Source organism: Schistocerca gregaria, chromosome 8 (genome assembly GCF_023897955.1).
Source record: "Schistocerca gregaria isolate iqSchGreg1 chromosome 8, iqSchGreg1.2, whole genome shotgun sequence".
Classification (NCBI taxonomy): domain Eukaryota; kingdom Metazoa; phylum Arthropoda; class Insecta; order Orthoptera; family Acrididae; genus Schistocerca; species Schistocerca gregaria.
Window position 1 is genome coordinate 70,708,717 of NC_064927.1, and position 13,486 is coordinate 70,722,202.

Genomic DNA, 13,486 nt, shown 5'->3' on the forward strand with positions numbered 1-13,486 from the left:
CCTTGCGAAGCTCGTTAATTTTGTTCGATTACTTTATATGTACATAAAGTCTACGCCTACGGTGTCAGATGGTGAGTCCACTCGAAGAAAATGCTTTTAAACAACACTGTTCTGCGATCCGATTTTTAATTTCGAAAAATGTACAACAATCTAGAATGTTCTCTCGGATGAACAAACAGTACGGCGACAGCTGCATGAACCCTGCTACGAGGGTGAGTCAAATGAAAACCTTAAATTTGTAGTAACAAATCGAAATTTTGCGCCGTTATTCTGTAAGTTGGTAAGCGTGCTACAAACAGCGTGCAAATGGCCTGTAGGTGGCAGCGTAATGTAGATGCACACATACCGTCGCCGTATCAGTATGAAGATGGCGCCTTGCACCAGGGAAGAACAGCGTTCTGTTATTAGGTTTTTGCGTAGTGAAGGTGTGAAACATATCGAAATTCATCGACGAATGAAGGTTCAGTACGGTGATGCATGTTTGTCACAGCAGCAAGCCTATGAATGGAGTAGGAAGTTCGCAAATAGTGTGACTTCAGTGGAAGATGCTCCTCGTCCAGGTCAGGTGCAACGAGTTGTGACTCCACAGAACATTGCAGAAGTTGAAGTCAGGGAAACAGGGAAGCAGGGAAGGTAATGGTGACTCTTTTGGGACGAAAAAGGCGTCATTTTGGAGCATTACATGCCTAGAGGAACCACTTTCACCATTGCCTCATACAACGATCTCCTAGAAAATCATCTGCGGCCTGCAATCAAATCAAAGCGACGTGGATTGCTGTCAGCAGGTGCCCATTTGCAACACGACAATGCAAGGCCCCACACTGTCCGTACAACAGTTGCAACAATCACAGACCTGCATTTTGAGTGTCTTCCTCATCGATCATACTTGCCACACCTTTCCCCAAGTGATATCCGTATGTTTGGACCACTCAAAGACGCAATGGGAGGAAAGAAGTTGCATTCTGATGAAGAGGTACGCCACGCGGTGCATGAGTTGTTGCGTGGACTACCAAAAGAAATTTTTTCTAAAGGAATTTAGGCACTTTGTAAGCGCTGGAGGACTTGCATTGAGCGTGGGGGAGATTATGTTGAAAAGTGATACAGCTTTGTACCATTTCTGCACAGTAAATAATATTTAAAAAAATATTTAAGGTTTTCATTTCACTCACCCTCGCAGTCGTTACAACTGGGTGGAATACACTCCTGGAAAATGAAATAAGAACACAGTGAATTCATTGTCCCAGGAAGAAGAAACTTTATTGACACATTCCTGGGGTCAGATACATCACATAATCACACTGACAGAACCACAGGCACATAGACATAGGCAACAGAGCATGCACAATGTCGGCACTAGTACAGTGTATATCCACCTTTCGCAGCAATGCAGGCTGCTATTCTCCCATGGAGGCGATCGTAGAGATGCTGGATGTAGTCCTGTGGAACGGCTTGCCATGCCATTTCCACCTGGCGCCTCAGTTGGACCAGCGTTCGTGCTGGACGTGCAGACCGCGTGAGACGACGCTTCATCCAGTCCCAAACATGCTCAATGGGGGACAGATCGGGAGATCTTGCTGGCCAGGGTAGTTGACTTACACCTTCTAGAGCACGTTGGGTGTCACGGGATACATGCGGACGTGCATTGTCCTGTTGGAACAGCAAGTTCCCTTGCCGGTCTAGGAATGGTAGAACGATGGGTTCGATGACGGTTTGGATGTACCGTGCACTATTCAGTGTCCCCTCGACGGTCACCAGAGGTGTACGGCCAGTGTAGGAGATCGCTCCCCACACCCTGATGCCGGATGTTGGCCCTGTGTGCCTCGGTCGTATGCAGTCCTGATTGTGGCGCTCACCTGCACGGCGCCAAACACGCATACGACCATCATTGGCACCAAGGCAGAAGTGACTCTCATTGCTGAAGACGACACGTCTCCATTCGTCCCTCCATTCACGCCTGTCGCGATACCACTGGAGGCGGGCTGCACGATGTTGGGGCGTGTGCGAAAGACGGCCTAACGGTGTGCGGGACCGTAGCCCAGCTTCATGGAGACGGTTGCGAATGGTCCTCGCCGATACCCCAGGAGAAACAGTGTCCCTAATTTGCTGGGAAGTGGCGGTGCGGTCCCCTACGCCACTGCGTAGGATCCTACGGTCTTGGCGTGCATCCGTGCGTCGCTGCGGTCCGGTCCCAGGTCGACGGGCACGTGCGCCTTCCGCCGACCACTGGCGACAACATCGATGTACTGTGGAGACCTCACTCCCCACGTGTTGAGCAATTTGGCGGTACGTCCACCCGGCCTCCCGCATGCCATGCCCACTATACGCCCTCGCTCAAAGTCCGTCAACTGCACATACGGTTCACGTCCACGCTGTCGCGGCATGCTACCAGTGTTAAAGACTGCGATGGAGCTCCGTATGCCACGGCAAACTGGCTGACACTGACGGCGGCGGTGCACAAATGCTGCGCAGCTAGCGCCATTCGACGGCCAACACCGCGGTTCCTGGTGTGTCCGCTGTGCCGTGCGTGTGATCATTGCTTGTACAGCCCTCTCGCAGTGTTCGGAGCAAGTATGGTGGGTCTGACACACCGGTGTCAATGTGTTCTTTTTTCCATTTCCAGGAGTGTAGTTAGAAAGTGCTCGTAGAAGTTTAACAGTTGAGTATCGCTCTGGGTGTTCATTAGCGGTAGTGATGTCGGCGTTGGAAGCCCGTATTGATCAACTTATCAAAGAACGACAACGGCTTACGGTTGAACAAATTACTGACAAAGTCGAGAAATTGCTGCCGCAATCCACTCCACCGCTCAAAACAAATGGAGCTGTAAGGCTTGTGGAAGGTCAGTTCCCTGAGAACTCGCCCAGCTTCGCTGTGCCGTGAATTCATAACTCGTGTCACGTATCGTTTCCGACCCGCTCAACCGGCTGCGTCGACGCTGCTTTCGCGGTAGCGCGTGCGGGCGGCAGCGTTCGTGGCCCCCCCGGGCGAGCTCGGAGTTTCGGCCGGTGACAAGTGACGGCCGCCCGAGTTGTCCAGCGTTCAGCAGGGGCTGCTCCAGGTGCCGGGGATGACGCAAGTGGGCCGTACGTGCAGTCTGGCGTCTGCCCGCGAAGCACTTGGCATGCAGCCAGGTGGTGGAGAGCCAGGAACAGGAAACCTTTCCTGAGCAGTCGAGCGTTCGTGCCCCCCCCCCCCCCCCCCCCGGCCGAGTTGGGATTTCGGCCGGTGACAAGTGACGGCCGCCCGAGTTGTCCAGCGTTCAGCAGGGGCTGCTCCAGGTGCCGGGGATGACGCAAGTGGGCCGTACGTGCAGTCTGGCGTCTGCCCGTGAAGCACTTGGCATGCAGCCAGGTGGTGGAGAGCCAAGAACAGGAAACCTTTCCTGAGCCGTCGAGCTATTTATGGGACCTCACTAACGATCAATGTGTGCCACGGCCGCTACATGGACACAAACAACACACTGGGGCGGTTGGAGTCTTTTTCCGGCCCAGAAGACGGCAATTCATGAGTAGACACAAACAGGCGCTTCCAGATTACAAGAGTAGCACTGGGTGGGAGTGGCCGTTGACTATATTTAGACGAGTGCTTTGTAAAGCCTTAATGAAATCAGAAAGATGTTTGTTGTCCTGTGTTTATTATTAATTTCCTGCCTGTGGCCAGGGGTCATAAATTGTACGCTATTACTCAAGTGTGTGTGAATTCCTAATGGACCAAACTGCTAAGGTCATCGGTCCCTAGACTTACACACTACTTTACACTGTCTGTACACCTTCTCTTCTTAATGGAAGTTAAAATAGGCTTCCCGTACGATCCCTTTTTAGGTTTCCGCACCTCGATCGGAAAAACGGAGCCCTTATAGGATCACTTTGTCAATAAATCCGTTTTCCCTATCCAAGAAGCCCAATATAAATTAAATCTGTGGAAAGAAACAATAAAAATCTCTAAGTTTTTATGAAAAAATCGAAATCAGTAAATCCGTACATCTTAGCCAAGTAAATTCGATGTTAATTTGTATTTCTGATCCCGGGTTCAATTCCCGGGGGGGTCAGGGATTTTCTCTGCCTCGTGATGGCTGGGTGTTGTGTGATGTCCTTAGGTTACTTAGGTTTAAGTAGTTCTAAGTTCTAGGAGACTGATGACCATAGCAGTTACATCCCATAGTGCTCAGAGCCATTTGAACCATTTTTTTTTTTTTTTTTTGTATTTCTGAAGATAAGATGGCAGCACTTAATTCTGTCACTGGTGAAGAAAAAACTGACGTTGGTATGCTACGGACCTAACAGGGCCGTCTATTGTTTCTTTGGTGCCGTCACCAAGTACTAAGCTGAGCAGACTTCTTTTCCCGTGATCCAGTTTTGCCCATACGATGCCCCAAGCTATGCTCATGTTACTGGAGAAAAACATCATGAAAATTCTTTTAGTAGTTCTGGGGATTAGCTTTTTCGAACAGACAAACTGACAGACACGACGGATTTACAGTCGTAATGTTAGCATAGGTTGTTAAGCTCTTCTCGGATCCTGCCTGCAAGAACTGTGTTGGGCTGTAAATTAAGTTCTATTTTGTTTTTATTTCTCTTTTGTCAAGAAGAATATTTCATGTTCAATCAAGTCTTTGTAAATCTGACCTCACGGCCATAGAGTCTCCATCTCAAACAGCACATCACCCAAATACTATAGTATATCACAGAGAAAAGAAATTTCACTTTGATATGGAGCGGCGTGATGAAAAATAGCTGTCTTAACCCAATTTCATTTTTCTTGCATAATGTTGCCTTGTAAACTTGTTTATACGCTGTAGATACTTTTTTCTGCGTGTTATGGCCTGTCGAAAAGACAATACGGGCGGTATGACAACATTTGTTTTGTATAATCACCAACATACCCTTCTCGTCCACTCCATATTCAAGAAAAATCTTTGGAAGAATGAATATATGAATGTGTGTATTCAAACCTTCCGGTTCTGGAAACGAAGACTTTATTGTGCTCTCTCACAGTGCAGTACCATCGTTGCTAAACGTCTGTAGACAACATTAGAAAAGTACTTATTTTCTAAACAAAGCATTCTTCCTTGTGTCTCCCCGAACCATTGGCAATGAGATACAACCCCCCACCCCCCTTCTTTTAAAAAACTAACATTCGATGCAACGGCCATTGGCTGACATTTTTAAACGGCTGGAAGAATTATTTCTTTGCAAATCAGAGCAATAATATCCACTGCTGGCTCTTCAAGAATGTAATTTTTGGTCTTCTTGTTGATGTAGTAAGCATGAATATTTCTTCGAACACGATTTCATATGTTTTACACTGATGAACCAAACACATTATGATAGCTTGTCTGTCCGCCTTTGGGAGCAAATACATCACTTGTTCGGCGTATCAGAGATAAGACAGTTTGTTGGCAGGTTTGTAATTCGCGTAAATAACGGGCGTACGAGGTGATGACGGCCGACTGCGACCCAGATGGGTTCCATTGGGTATACATCAGGCGAATTTGGTCACCGAGACATAAACGTGAGTTCACTACAACGCTGCTCAAACCACTGTAGTACGGTTACAGCTCCGAGACACAGACAGCTGTACTACTGAAAGATGGCATCGCTGTCTGGAAAGACATCAAGCATGAAGGGATGCAGATGGTTTTCAGCTGCCGAACTGTCTCCGATTATTGTGACAGGTCCCATGCATACGCGGGAGAATGTCTCCCATAGCATAATGCTACTCCCACCAGCCTGCGTCCGTGCCGCGCTGCACGTTTCGAGGAACCGCTCACCTCGATGACGGCGTTTGTGGAAATGAGCACCGACCTAGTGCAGTAAAAATGTGGTTCACCCGAAGAGCCGACACGTTTCCATTGATCGACAATGGAGATGAGTAGTTCGCGAACGAACGGGTGCAAAGGAACGGCTCACCAAGATGAACGAAAGGACCGAGGAACCAATTCCAAGGAACGATCGGTTCATAGCTCACTTCGGTCGCGGATGTCTACTTAGAGTTGCCGGGAACGAGGAACGATCGGTTCATAGTTCACTAGTTCGGTCGCGGCGGTCACTTCGGCAGTTCTCGTTCTAGCCTCGGTCGCGTGCTCGTCTCATTCTCGGTCCCCTCGTCGTTCTTCGCATGACCACCTGTCTCAGTTCCACTGCCGACTGCTCCTAGTTAGTTCAGTATCCAGTTGTTCGTTTCGTTCACTGCGCTCGCCTATTTTACAAGTGTTCCGAACTGTTGTTGCACATGGTTCTGGCTATTCAGCGGCCACGACCGGTAATCAAAAAGTATTTTATAGTTACGTAAATTACATAAAAATACGTTGTATGTAATAGGTACGTCTTTGTACGTCTTTTCAGGTAACAAAAGGGCATATCAGCTCACTTCATTATATCGATGAATAGCGAAAGACATACTAATAACATGGCAAGTTTTTTTATTATTATTATTCATATATTTTCTGGTTTCATCGACATGCTTTAGCAGCTAACTTTCAATAACTTGCTTAATTTTTAGTGTAAGAAAATTAATATGAAACGCTTTTCGTGTATCTTTCGTACACAAAACTTTACATTTAGAAAGGCTATAATTATTTTTAAGTTTCGTTGTTTCCAATTTGCATTACCTGCTAGTACGGTTTCTTTTTTAAAAAAAGAGTGGGTTGTGAGTCATTTTGGCTCAGTAGGAAAAGCGGTGCCACTGCATTTGAAAAGACATAGATTTACTTATTATCTCAAAAACATTTGTTCAGAAGGAGCTTTCAAACCAAAAACTTTATTGCTGCGATCTTTATTATTATTATTATTATTATTATTATTATTATTATTATTCCTGCATTAACTTTAATAATGCAACATAAAAACCTAATTTTTACTAAGCGTGTGACGCAAGTATAAGAAGACCACATTTTATTTTATGCTTCCATAAAGTCTCTACCACGCCTACGAACTCAGAGACGACATGAAGTACACTCCTGGAAATGGAAAAAAGAACACATTGACACCGGTGTGTCAGACCCACTATACTTGATCCGGACACTGCGAGGGGGCTGTACAAGCAATGATTACACGCACGGCACAGCGGACACACCAGGAACCGCGGTGTTGGCCGTCGAATGGCGCTAGCTGCGCAGCATTTGTGAACCGCCGCCGTCAGTGTCAGCCAGTTTGCCGTGGCATACGGAGCTCCATCGCACTCTTTAACACTGGTAGCATGCCGCGACAGCGTGGACGTGAACCGTATGTGCAGTTGGCGGACTTTGAGCGAGGGCGTATAGTGGGCATGCGGGAGGCCGGGTGGACGTACCGCCGAATTGCTCAAGACGTGGGGCGTGAGGTCTCCACAGTACATCGATGTTGTCGCCAGTGGTCGGCGGAAGGTGCACGTGCCCGTCGACCTGGGACCAGACCGCAGCGACGCACGGATGCACGCCAAGACCGTAGGACCCTACGCAGTGCCGTAGGGGACCGCACCGCCACTTACCAGCAAATTAGGGACACTGTTGCTCCTGGGGTATCGGGAGGACCATTGGCAACCGTCTCCATGAAGCTGGGCTACGGTCCCGCACACCGTTAGGCCGTCTTCCGCTCACGCCCCAACATCGTGCAGCCCGCCTCCAGTGGTGTCGCGACAGACGTGAATGGAGGGACGAATGGAGACGTGTCGTCTTCAGCGATGAGAGTCGCTTCTGCCTTGGTGCCAATGATGGTCGTATGCGTGTTTGGCGCCGTGCAGGTGAGCGCCACAATCAGGACTGCATACGACCGAGGCACACAGGGCTAACACCCGGTATCATGGTGTGGGGAGCGATCTCCTACACTGGCCGTACACCTCTGGTGATCGTCGAGGGGACACTGAATAGTGCACGGTACATCCAAACCGTCATCGAACCCATCGTTCTACCGTTCCTAGACCGGCAAGGGAACTTGCTTTTCCAACAGGACAATGCACGTCCGCATGTATCCCGTGCCACCCAACGTGCTCTAGAAGGTGTAAGTCAACTACCCTGGCCAGCAAGATCTCCGGATCTGTCCCCCATTGAGCATGTTTGCGACTGGATGAAGCGTTGTCTCACGCGGTCTGCACGTCCAGCACGAACGCTGGTCCAACTGAGGCGCCAGGTGGAAATGGCATGGCAAGCCGTTCCACAGGACTACATCCAGCATCTCTACGATCGTCTCCATGGGAGAATAACAGCCTCCATTGGTGCGAAAGGTGGATATACACTGTACTAGTGCCGACATTGTGCATGCTCTGTTGCCTGTGTCTATGTGCCTGTGGTTCTGTCAGTGTGATCATGTGATGTATCTGACCCCAGGAATGTGTCAATAAAGTTTTCCCCTTCCTGGGACAATGAATTAACGGTGTTCTTATTTCAATTTCCAGGAGTGTATATATAGGGTGTAAACGATTATTGTTTACACCGTAGCATAGCTATGTAGGGGAAGTCTAAACGAAGAACACTTGTGGTCTATTAAGTTTGGATACAGCTACCAACAGGTTTACAAGACATGAGCTACAGCCCATGAGCGTCGCGTGAGATTTTCATGTTCTCTTCTCCAGCTCTCTACACATCATCATCGATTGTTTCAGAATGGTTGCTTGCATTAGCTTGTTATTTCTTCACTGCCTAATTATTACATGTTTGTCCGTTTGTTGTATCTGCTCGTAACGGGCAACACATCGTCCGTAATTGACAAGCAGTCTGTACTCGGGGCCGGTTTTCTGTGCGCCACCCTATATTATTTCCCTACGATCAGTCACACAAGGCTACGGTTGGTTAAACGAGAGGTTCTGCAGAATCACAGAAATTACTTCTAAGAGTATGTAAGAATTCTGTAATGAATAAAAAAGTGGTTCACATGGCTCTGAACACAATGGAACTTAACATCTCAGGTCATCATTCCCCTAGAACGTAGAACTACTTGAACCTAACTAACCTAAGAACATCACACACAGCCATTCCCGAGGCAGGATTCGAACCTGCGACCTTAGCGGTCGTGTGGTTCCATACTGAAGCGCCTAGAGCCACTCGGCCATACCGGCCGGCAATGAACAAAAACTGTATACTCCAGGGGGGAGTACACTACTAGTTATCAGTTTTCCACAAGAGCCATATACCAAGCACAGATTAACGGTGAACGAGTAAAAATGAACGGTTCCCAAAAAAGAACGATCAGCAGTGAACTAGTTCCCAAGGATGAACCAGTTTGCCGATCTCTAGTCGACAGCCGAATCTTAGCTGCAATCGTAGCTGACGATATTGTTGGGTCAACAAGTGAACATGTAGCAGCAAAGCTCCATGTTCAACAATATATGATGAATGGTGTGCTTCGAAACAGATGTGCGCACATCAGCATTATGCTGTTTTGACAGAGATGCCACAGATCACCATCTATCTTACTTTAGAGGGCAGACAAGCCTCAGAACCCCATGTTCTGTGAAGCGTCGTGGGCGTCCGACCCGTTAGCTCCTATTGGTTGTTCCACTGTCCTTCTACCGCTTTCCGTAGATGGTTACGACAGCACCACATGAACATTCGACCAGCATCGCCATTTTCGAGATACTCGTTTACAGACTATGCATAATACACTAATGGCCATTAAAATTGCTACACCAAGAAGAAAGGCAGATGATAAACGGTTATTCATTGGACAAATATATTATACTAGAACTGACATGTGATGACATTTTCACGCAATTTGGGTGCATAGATCCTGAGAAATCAGGAAACCAGAACAACCACCTCTGGCCGTCATAACGGCCTTGATACGCCTGGGCATTGAGTCAAACAGAGCTTTGATGGCGTGTACAGGTAGAGCTGCCCATACAGTTTCAACACGATACCACAGTTCATCAAGAGTAGTGACTAGCGTATTGTGACGAGCCAATTGCTCGGCCACCATTGACCAGACGTTTTCAATTGGTGAGAGATCTGGAGAATGTGCTAGCCAGGGCAGCAGTCGAACATTTTCTGTGTCCAGAAAGGCCCGTACAGGACCTGCAACATGCGGTCGTGCGTTATCCTGCTGAAATCGAGGGTTTCGCAGGGATCGAATGAAGGGCAGAGTCACGGGTCGTAATACATCTGACATGTAACGTCTACTGTTCAAAGTGCCGTCAATGCGACCAAGAGGTGACCGAGACGTGTAACCAATGGCACCCCATACCTTCACGCCGGGTGATACGCCAGTATGGCGATGACGAATACACGCTTCCAATGTGCGTTCACCGCGGTGTCGCCATACACTGATGCGACCATCATGATGCTGTAATCAGAAACTGGATTCATCCAAAAAAATGACGTTTTGGCATTCGTGCACCCAGGTTCATCGTTGAGTACACCAACGCAGGCGCTCCTGTCTGTGATGCAGCGTCAAGGGTAACCGCAGACATGGTCTCCGAGCTGATAGTAGCATGTTGCTACTTCGTGCAGATGGTTATTGTCTTGCAAACGTCCCCATCTGTAGACTCAGTGATCGAGACGTGGCTGAACGATTCGTTACAGCCATGCGGATAACATGCATTTCATCTCGACTGCTAGTGGTACGAGGCTGTTGGGATCCAGCACGGTGTCGAAATTATATGTTTGTAGGGCTAAAAACCAAGCACTGATAATGGTATCATCAAATGCAGCATCCGAGTCCCGTAAATACTGCCCTTAAGCTGTTCTGGCTTCAAGAAATATGAGCCAAAATTACCCGCTATTCGTACCGACGTGTTAACCAGAGCACTGCTCCGGCCAGACTCCTTACCCGTCACAAAGGACGAGTTGCCACTTGCGCGCCAACCACACCTTCTCCACTCTGCCAGGCTATTTCCGTAACTGGGGGGCTTCTCCATATCTTTTATATTCAACCTTATGTTCCCTAACTATGGAGGAAGTCATTTACAGTACATTACATAACAATCATTCCATTACTTACTTAAATTAACAATCATAATTTAAACAGAATCGTTCAAAAGCTTCACATAACCAATACAGGTATACCTCGTCAAAGAATATCCCTGGCAGATACAACATTTTAATCATAAGCAGTACTACAAATTGACATCGAAATATCGATACAGACACAAAATAGGTCAAAAATAGGTGTCAGAACCTGTCTTACCGCCTGTTATATCTCACACGATAGGTGCTTGATAAGGTGTAACAAGACACAGGTAAACAAGAACAATGGTTTAATACGACCACAACAGAGAGATTTAATAAAAACAGGAAAACTCTGAATAAACGTAGTGGGACGTGAAGACTGGGCCACAATAGTCCCTAACGACGGAGGTTGAGTTCAAGTTGTTCAAATGGCTCTGAGCACTATGGGACTTAATATCTGAGGTCATCAGTCCCCTAGAACTTAGAACTACTTAAACCTAAGTAACCTAAGGACATCACGCACATCCATGCCCGACGCAGGATTCGAACATGCGTCCGTAGCGGTTACGCGGTTCCAGACTGAAACGCCTAGAACCGCTCGGCCACACCAGCCGGTGGAAGTTGAGTGTTCGGCGCAATTGGCCAACAGGTACGTGTTATCGCTAGAAATTCGTAGATCCCGCAGCGTTGGTTTCCGACCGGGCTCAGACTGTGGTGCTGCTAAGAACCGGCGCACGAATTGGCAACGAACTCCGGTGGAGCGAACTGCCAACTTGTTGGCTTGCGCCGCCCTTTATAGCCGGAGTGCGGAGAAATTCGCGCCGATCCACCTCTGCATGCGTTACACGGCGGAGGAAACATGTTCCATCCTGGCACGGAGGACATCGGGTGGCACTTGTTCTGCCCTTTGTGGACCTCGCTGTGATCGACGCAGTTCGGGGAGACAACGCCTTGTACGTATGCAACCCTGCGAAGCTTCAGTGTCTGAGATGTTGCCTAGAACTTCAGGCGAAACGACTGGTACGTGGCACTTCCACCATGTGATCTGTTTTCTCTCACGCAAATCTTGTTTATGTATCGTAGAATTTAGACACCGAAGGTGATGATGTGAGGTATTTCAGTTCCTGTGCCATTTCTTCGCCACGCACCTTACATAGACTTAGTCAATGGACACGCATTACACCAACGTACTACATTAATCCTAATGAAGCCTTCATATCACCTTTATTGGCGTGCTGTGCACCTCTCTTCCCACAGTTCAGTAGTAAATGCATAATTCGTTCACAAAAAAATACAGTTTCCACGCTGCAGGGGATTTATAACAATTTTTGCAGAACTTTTCCACATCCGTAAATGGGTTACAGTGTTATGAGTACGCGTGATTGAGTTCTTTGGTGGAGCATGTGACTTCCATAGTCTTCTGTCTTTACCGACAATCACATAACTATCTGCACTGCAATCTTTGTCTCTTGTTTCCCCACTCGGTGCTTCTTGGTCGATGTCGCAATAATTTCTGTATTCTAGGTCCTGGATTATTTTAAAGTAAAACGGTCCATCTTCGCTATCATCAGCTTCACTTCCAGCCATCACTTCTTCAGTCAGCTGCCTAATTCTCTGCTCTTCTGCCTCATAAGAATATGACGTGATGCATTTAAATTCTAAAATAAGGTAACAAGCAAAAAAATATCTTTCGTAGCAAAAAACAGCCAACACCGCATACAGGCGCATACGGGAATAACCTAAGCAGAGCTAACAATAAACTGGATCCAGTGCACACAACTGGTCCGTGATACTCAACACATTATCGTAAGCAAACCGATAACACTAATGTTCCAGTAACAGGTGTAGCATGTCCTCCACTGTTACACTACTGGCCATTAAAATTGCTACACCACGGAGATGAAGTGTTACAGAAGCGAAATTTAATCGACAGGAAGAAGATGCTATGATATGCAAATGGTTAGCTTTACGGAGCATTCACACAAGGTTGGGGCCGGTGGCGACACCTACAACGTGCTGACATGAGGAAAGTTTACAACCCATTTCTCATACATAAACAGCAGTTGACCGGCTTTCCCTGGTGAAACGTTGTTGTGATGCCTCGTGTAAGGAGGAGAAATGCGTACTTTCACGTTTCCGACTTTAATAAAAGTCGGATTGTAGCCTATCGCGATTGCGGTTTATAGTATCGCGACATCGCTGCTCGCTTAGGTCGAGATCCAATGACTGTTAGCAGAATATGGAATCGGTAGGTTCAGGAGGGTAATACGGAACACCGTGCTGGATCCCAACGGCCTCTTATGGCTAGCAGTCGAGATGACAGGCATTTTATCCGCATGGCTGTAAAGGCTCGTGCAGCCACGCCTCGACCCCTGAGTCAGCAGATGGGGACGTTTGCAAGATAATAACCATCTGCACGAACAGTTCGGCGACGTTTGCAGCAGCATGGACTGTCAGCTCGGAGACCACGGCTGCAGTTACTCTTGACGCTGCATCACAGACAGGAGAGCCTGCGATGGTGTACTAAACGACGAACCTGGGTGCACGAATGGCAAAACGTCATTTTTTCGGTTGAATCCAGGTTCTGTTTACAGCATCATGATGGTCGCATCCGTGTTTGGCGACATCGCG